The sequence below is a fragment of the Vicia villosa genome, linkage group LG6, assembly GCF_029867415.1.
Source record: "Vicia villosa cultivar HV-30 ecotype Madison, WI linkage group LG6, Vvil1.0, whole genome shotgun sequence".
NCBI classification, from domain to species: Eukaryota; Viridiplantae; Streptophyta; class Magnoliopsida; order Fabales; family Fabaceae; genus Vicia; species Vicia villosa.
Window position 1 is genome coordinate 47,191,011 of NC_081185.1, and position 8,793 is coordinate 47,199,803.

Below are 8,793 nucleotides of genomic sequence, written 5' to 3' on the forward strand. Positions count from 1 at the left end.
CCATTAGGGTTAGCCGTGTAGGTGAACCTCCCGGTTTGTGGGAAGGTCACTGATTTGTGCCTCGAAGCCTGTAGGTAAGAGGTTTGTTTTATTCACTCAGAAGTTGTAAAGCAATGAGTGGAGTTGTGTGCTTGGAGGAAGCTTTGAAGCAACTCTAAGATATGTCTATTTGTGTGCTTTGAATGTTGGTGATTAAGCCGTCGATGCAGTGGCTGAGTTGTTGACTGCTAGACATCATTGCTATGATTGGGAGTGGAATGGAGATATTCCATATCTAGGGAGAACCTAGGTAGAGGGGTCATTGGGTAGTGATTAAGTGAGGAGTTGTAAACTGGGAGTTTAGCTCTGAATTGATACTGCTAATAGTGGACTTCATCCCTGGCTTGGTATGCCCCCAGAGTAGGTTGATTGAACCGAACTGGGTGAACAATTCTGTTGTGTTGTTTATGTTTCTGCATTGTTTATTTGTAAGTTCAGTTTGGATGTCATAACATCGTGCATGACATCAGTGTGTGATTTAATGACTGTGCTAACACAGAATCTCTGCTAAGCAGATTTGTTAATGTTAACTGAACTGATATGGGATCCCAACACTTCCAGACTTCTGGATGTTAGATGTAATAAATAATTGATGGATCTGTATGTACTGCCTCAGCCAAGCTGATGACAGACCAGATGTCACAACATCGTATTTGACATCTGGGGTCTGTCTTACCAGAATTTCAATTGGTATCAGAGCAGGCATCCTGTCTGTTTCTGGATGAGATCCATGGGAGATACTTTCTGGTTGTTGGAGGTAGTTGATTGTTTGAACATTCATGCTCATATTGAATGGTCCCTAGAAGTGGAGGATGGACCTATGTGTGGAAGACTGGACCAAACTGACCATAACAGGTGTATTCTCTTGGCAAGGGAAGATGGTGTTACTGATATCCAAATGGTTCATGCGGGAGTGAAGAATTTGGGGTGTTTTATTCAGCATATAAGAGAAGAAGATTGTCAAAACCTTCATGAGGGAGTGAAGTTAATGATAAGGTATTCTTTGTGCTTATCTGTTTCTTTCTGGTCAGAATATTGGTTAGGTCTTGTTGTGTTGCTTGAAGAAGAAGCAAGCATATTGATGAATTGTTCAGCTGCAATTCTTGGATGTCATGCTTACAACTGGTTCTGGGAGTAAGCATTGTGTAATCTCTGTTGATATATGGCTATTTTCTGCTGCATAGCATCTGATGCATAATCCTATCTTTGAAAGAAGATCTCTAGGGTTATATGGTTTTCAACAGAATTTGTAGCAGATTGTTTTCAACTTTAGTACAAGTGTCAAAGATACTTGAGATTTTTTCTCAAGTCCACTCATAAAGGCATGGTTATTGAGGTTGAAGAGGTTCATATGATCAGTGTTCCTCATGTTCATCTGCAAGGTTGTTTGATAATCCTCAAGATTGTCAAGAATTGTGTGTTCCAAGAAGAAGGAACTGATGGCATACTGGTATGCAGCTACCAGTTGAAGAACAGATGTTCTGGTGCTAAACTTATGTAGTGTGAGTACATTAGTTTGGAACCTACTCCTGATCTGGAAGAGGAGACATCTGCTTTTTGTGTTGATTGGTCAGAATACAATCAATTGAACCTTCCATCCCAAATGTTAGTTTATTTCAGGCATAAGCTTATGGGAGTTGGAAGAAGAGCTCAGTGTAAGTGAAAGGATTCATTCAGGTTTTCTTTTCAAGACCTCTATGAAAATCCAAAGATGAGCTTGTATCTGGTATGTTCTTTTGATCAAAGGAACCAGATGTGTGAATTGTTTTCTTAACCATAGAACAGTTAGTGTTGAAAACTGAATACTGAGTATCGTGCATAGTGAAGTATGGTTTTGAATAGTGTGTGATGATTCAAGGGAGTCAGATTACTGTGTGGAATCTGAGGTATTTTCAGGAGTTATGTCATAAGTGAATCTGTTCCAGAAACCTTGTTGAGATATGGCATATATTATCCCTTAATCATGAATGATGTGTAGCTGACTGATGCAAAGGTTATTGTTTTAGGCCTGAGGTTTATTGAGGATAAATTTTAGTTGTTTTCCGCTGCATGGTATCTCTGTTAACCATGGTTTATGTAAGTTTAGTATCCTCAACTGGTGTATGAAGTATGTATAGGTATAACTCATGGAGTTAGTTGCCTCTAGTAGGGATGTTGTATAATGAGACTTTTATGTACAATGCATGGATAAGCTGTGTGGAGTTTCCATGATTGCTTGTTTGAGGGGGAGATTTGGTTAACCTCCCCACGTCTGATTCAGCCTTGTGTTTAGTTGGCTATTGAACGATGTCACATGGGTTCTGGTTGTTGTGTGACACATTTGTAAGGAAAGATTCATCTCTCTCTTTCCTAAGGGTGAATCTAATTGGGAAAGGATTTAAGATCAATTGTTATTTGTGCAAAGTACAAGTATTTAATTGATTATCCTTGGAAGTTCAAGATAACTGATGTTCTTAAAGATGTTGGAACATCTCTTCTTCAAGACCATGTACAGGAAGGATAGTGCAATTGTTTTAAGATCTATCTCTTTGGTGGCAGCAGAAGCATATGATCACTGAAAAAGGTTTCCTGGCAAGAAACATGTTCAGCTTTGGAGTGCACAAGAAGAAGAAGACATCATAATCTTGATGGTGGTTACTTGGATCAGTTTATTTCTGATCTAGGTAAGGAAGTGCATTGGCTAATGCACACTATGAAGTCAAGAACAAGTGGCAGTATTCTTGACATCATGGAAATAGCTTTGCTCAAGGAAGTGGCATCCTTGGTACAGCTAGAGGATTAGTCTCTAACTAGTCCTTCTGATGACTCATGCATCAGAGTGTCTGATGTTGTTGGAAAAGAAGCAGGGATTCATAAAAGTGTGAGCTTTGATGACATAACTGCATAACTGCAGGATGGAGGTTGCGTACTCAAACTTGGTTCCACAATCAGGTCTATGAGAGCATTGAACTCTGGTTCTGTAAAGGGAGGAAGTTCTTTCAAGTGGCAGAAGAAGGAGCTGAATTCAACAGCTAGATGTTAAAACACAATGTGTTGACATTTGGTTCATCTCAGAAGTGGGTTCGAAGGATCAAGATAATCAACATATGGCAGCTGATTATTCTTGAGGATAGTCTTAGACAAATTACTTTTGGGCAGAAGAGTAATAAGTTGAAGACAAAAAGGAGGTGTTTTCTATTCACCTCTTGGAGCTTGTGGTAGAAGTTATGAGCTATCTATGAAAGAGTGCATCTTGTAATATAGATCTCCCATTGTGGGTGACTTATTGTATTCTAATCAAGCTGGTGGCGAAGTGGTATCTAAAGATTATCAGATGGTGTTTTTTTTTGTGTGTGTTCGTTACTGTTTGTATGCTGTTCTTTATTTTCTGCACTGGTTTATTAATCTGGTATAAGATGTCGTAACATCCTATATGACATCAGTGTGTGTCGTGGTCATGTCATGCAGAGTAACTTTTAAGGGGGAGTTGTACGTTGCTTTGGCAACATTTATGGCCAAACAGGGGGAGAAGAGATTGTCACCCCAGATCATATTGAACAAGTTATTTCTATTCATGGTATGTGATAGTGTAGCTTGTGGAACTTATTCAGCAGGTCTGATGTTTTGATGTGCTTTAGCAATTCTGCATAACTGGTAGTTTGCTAGTTGTTTTTGTGCTGCTGTGATGACAAGATGTTTTAGCCAAAAATTTGCCAAAGGGGGAGATTGTAGATGTTTTGATTGGCTGCATTTTGTGGTAAAACATTCATGTGTATTTTGTTGTCTTGACTAAGGTCATGATATGTGGTGTATAGTGTTAAAGGTTATGCAAGTTCTGGTTGTGTAAGCTAATACATGCTGTGAATTGGATGTCATGCTCGATGTCATGACATTAGTGTACTGTTTGCTGTGAAGAATTGAAGTGAAGAATACTGTTTGCTGTGATTTATGCAGAACAGGTACAACATCAAGATGTTCTATGGAATGTCACGACATGCTCTGTGACATCAGTATTTGACAGCAGTTACTGCTATATTTAGCTGTCACGCGCCTGCTGAGCTGGAATATAAAGATTCAGTAAGTACTCAAAAGATGCAGAATATTCTATGGAATATTATGCAATCCTATGTGGCGCAGGTTTAGAGATCAAGAGAATCAAGATTAGAATATTGGAGAATTATGCAGTTTCCAATTATGAAGATAAATTAGGAAACTTATGATTGAAGACCTTGTTTTTAGCAGAAAGTTTTCTGTGATTTGTAACAGCAAATAATGATGCGATTGTAAGCCCAAGTCCAGTTGGGAATAGGTTATAAATAGGAAACTTTGTAACCTAGTTTAAGAAGCTAGCCGTCGTTTAGAAAGATGTAACCATTAGGGTTAGCCGTGTAGGTGAACCTCCCGGTTTGTGGGAAGGTCACTGATTTGTGCCTCGAAGCCTGTAGGTAAGAGGTTTGTTTTATTCACTCAGAAGTTGTAAAGCAATGAGTGGAGTTGTGTGCTTGGAGGAAGCTTTGAAGCAACTCTAAGATATGTCTATTTGTGTGCTTTGAATGTTGGTGATTAAGCCGTCGATGCAGTGGCTGAGTTGTTGACTGCTAGACATCATTGCTATGATTGGGAGTGGAATGGAGATATTCCATATCTAGGGAGAACCTAGGTAGAGGGGTCATTGGGTAGTGATTAAGTGAGGAGTTGTAAACTGGGAGTTTAGCTCTGAATTGATACTGCTAATAGTGGACTTCATCCCTGGCTTGGTATGCCCCCAGAGTAGGTTGATTGAACCGAACTGGGTGAACAATTCTGTTGTGTTGTTTATGTTTCTGCATTGTTTATTTGTAAGTTCAGTTTGGATGTCATAACATCGTGCATGACATCAGTGTGTGATTTAATGACTGTGCTAACACAGAATCTCTGCTAAGCAGATTTGTTAATGTTAACTGAACTGATATGGGATCCCAACACTTCCAGACTTCTGGATGTTAGATGTAATAAATAATTGATGGATCTATATGTACTGCCTCAGCCAAGCTGATGACAGACCAGATGTCACAACATCGTATTTGACATCTGGGGTCTGTCTTACCAGAATTTCACCTAAGGTTCCAGATTACTTAGTGCACAATGGGGTTCGCCACTACTGGACAGCTGTTGAAGTTTCAACTGTTGTTCGCACTCCTAAGTAGGAACTTTCACCGTTATTTTGTCCTCTCACCATAGCCCAGGGTGAAGAGATGTTTCATAGGGCTTTGCATTTTACTATTTCTTAGGAAAATGTCCCTCTTTGCTTCGCCCAAAGCAATAGAGTTTTGTTTTATAGGGTCTTTGTTTCAAAAAATGACTGTCAATAAATAAAAATGTCATTCTGTTCCTTCGTTTAGTTTTCCCTTTTCTTTTTTCGGAAATTGGTAATCCTAAAAAACACCCCTAAAAAACATCAAATATTCCATTAACTGCATACACCGAGTCTTCCCTCGTTGTCTAAATAAAACTTATCACACATATGCAGATTAATCATAAAATACCCCGTTGAAACGTACGACCGTATGACTTCTCCAAGCTTTGAGTTTCCTGTATTCGAGGCAGAGGAAGAAGAAGACGAAGAAATATCAAAGGAAATTTCACGGTTACTTCAACAAAAGGAAGAGGCCATTCAGCCATATAATGAGCCTCTAGAGATCATTAACCTTGGTTCCGATGGAAACAGAAAAGAGGTTAAGATTGGAGCTTCACTCTGTTCAGAGATCAGAGAAAGTTTGATACAGCTGCTCAAAGAATTCTCAGATGTCTTCGCTTGGTCTTATCAAGATATGCCAGGGTTGGATACCAGTATAGTGGAGCATCACTTGCCATTAAAAGCAGGATGCCCTCCGGTCAAGCAAAAATTGAGAAGAACTCATCCGGAGATGGCCATGAAAATCAAAGAGGAAGTTCAAAAGCAGATCAACGCAGGTTTCCTCGTCACTTCAGAATACCCTCAGTGGTTAGCTAACATTGTTCCCGTTCCTAAGAAAGACGGAAAAGTCCGCATGAGCGTCGACTACAGAGATTTGAACAAAGCTAGCCCTAAGGATGATTTTCCTTTACCACATATTGATATGTTGGTAGACAGTACAGCAAAATCCAAAGTTTTCTCGTTCATGGACGGATTTTCAGGATACAACCAAATCAAAATGGCACCTGAAGACATGGAAAAAACAACTTTCATCACCCCCTGGGGCACGTTCTGCTACCGTGTTATGCCTTTTGGACTAAAGAACGCAGGGGCAACTTATCAAAGGGCCATGACTACGCTTTTCCACGACATGATGCATAAGGAAGTGGAAGTCTATGTGGACGACATGATTGCCAAATCAGAAAATGAAGAAGATCACATACAGAATCTGACAAAGTTGTTTCAACGCTTACGGAAGTTTCAGCTTCGCCTGAACCCCAACAAGTGTACCTTTGGTGTCTACTCAGGAAAACTCCTTGGTTTCATCGTCAGCAAACGAGAAATTGAAGTAGATCCAGACAAAGTCAAGGCAATTCAAGAAATGCCTTCGCCCAGAACCGAGAAACAAGTTAGAGGATTTCTTGGACGTCTGAATTACATCTCGAGATTCATATATCTCATGACTGCAACTTGCGCTCCTATTTTCAAACTTCTACGGAAAAATCAAAGTTGCGTCTGGACAGACGATGGTTAGAAAGCGTTCGACAGCATTAAGGAATATCTGCTCGAACCACCCATCTTATCTCCTCCAGTGGAAGGAAGACCTTTGATAATGTACTTAACCGTCTTAGAAGACTCCATGGGTTGTGTCCTTGGACAGCAAGATGAGACAAAGAGAAAAGAGCATGCCATCTACTACCTGAGCAAGAAATTCACTGGCTGTGAATCCCGCTACTCCATGCTCGAGAAGACGTGTTGTGCTTTGGCCTGGGCTGCCAAGCGTCTCCGCCAGTACATGATTCGACATACTACTTGTTTGATCTCTCATATGGATCCAATCAAGTACATCTTTGAGAAGCCTGCCTTAACCGGGAGAATTGCCCGTTGGCAGATGTTGTTATCAGAATATGACATTGAGTATCACGCACAGAAAGCCGTGAAAGGAAGCATTCTAGCTGAGCACCTGGCTCACCATCCACTCAATGGTCATGAATCAACCAGTTTCGACTTTCCGGACGAGGACGTCATGTACCTCAAGATGAAAGATTACGACGAGCCACTACCAGACGAAGGACCTGAGATAGGATCCCAGTGGGGCTTAATCTTTGACGGAGCTGTCAATGCTTATGGACGAGGAATTGGGGCAATCGTTGTTACACCTCAGGGTACCCATATTCCATTTACTGCCAGATTAACTTTCAAATGCACAAACAATGAGGCCGAATATGAAGCTTGCATCATGGGTCTCGAAGAAGCCATGGATCTAAGAATCAAACACTTGGATGTATATGGTGATTCTGCTTTGGTCATCAATCAAATCAAAGGAGAATGGGAAACACGCCAACCAGGGCTAATTCCTTACAAAGACTACGCGAGAAGATTGTTACCATTCTTCGACAGGGTAGATTTTCATCACATTCCTCGTGAAGAAAACAATTTGGCTGATGCATTAGCAACACTCTCTTCCATGATTAGGATAAATCATTGGAATGACATTCCTCGGATCGATGTTATGCGCCTGGATAGGCCCGCTCATGTGTTCACAGTAGAAGCAATCATCGACGACAAACCGTGGTATCACGATATCAAGAACTTTCTTCAAAAGCAAGAGTACCCTCTTGGGGCATCAAAGAAAGATAGAAAGACTTTGAGAAAGTTAGCTTGTAGATTCTTCTTGAATGAAGATGTTCTGTATAAGAGAAACTTCGACATGGTTCTGCTCAGATGCGTTGACAGAAAAGAAGCAGAAATACTCATGAGAGAAATACATGAAGGTTCCTTTGGTACTCACACCAATGGACACACCATGACAAGGAAAATACTGAGAGCAGGATATTATTGGCTGACGATGGAGTCAGATTGCTACCAGTACGCAAAGAGGTGTCACAAATGCCAGATCTACGCCGATAGAATTCATGTGCCACCATCTCTTCTCAACATACTCTCTTCCCCTTGGCCTTTCTCCATGTGGGGAATCGACATGATTGGAATGATCGAACCAAAAGCATCCAACGGACATCGCTTCATCTTGGTAGCCATAGACTATTTCACCAAATGGGTTGAAGCAGCTTCATATGCAAACGTTACAAGACAAGTTGTCGTCAGGTTTATCAAGAATCACATCATCTGTCGCTACGGCATTCCTAGCAAGATAATCACTGACAATGGGTCAAATTTGAATAACAAAATGATGAAGGAGCTTTGTGAAGAATTCAAGATCGAACATCACAACTCATCTCCTTACAGACCAAAGATGAATGGAGCTGTAGAAGCAGCTAACAAAAACATCAAGAAAATCATTCAGAAGATGGTCATCACTTACAAAGATTGGCATGAAATGCTCCCGTATGCTCTTCATGGTTACCGTACATCAGTACGTACTTCGACTGGAGCAACTCCTTTCTCCCTTGTATATGGCATGGAGGCAGTCCTACCTATAGAGGTTGAGATTCCATCAATGAGAGTCTTGATGGAGGCAAAATTAACAAAAGCCGAGTGGTGTCAAAGCAGATTCGATGAATTGAACTTAATCGAAGAAAAGCGCATGACAGCTTTATGCCACGGACAGCTATATCAACAAAGAATGAAGAAAGCTTTCGACAAAAAGGTTCGACCTCGCA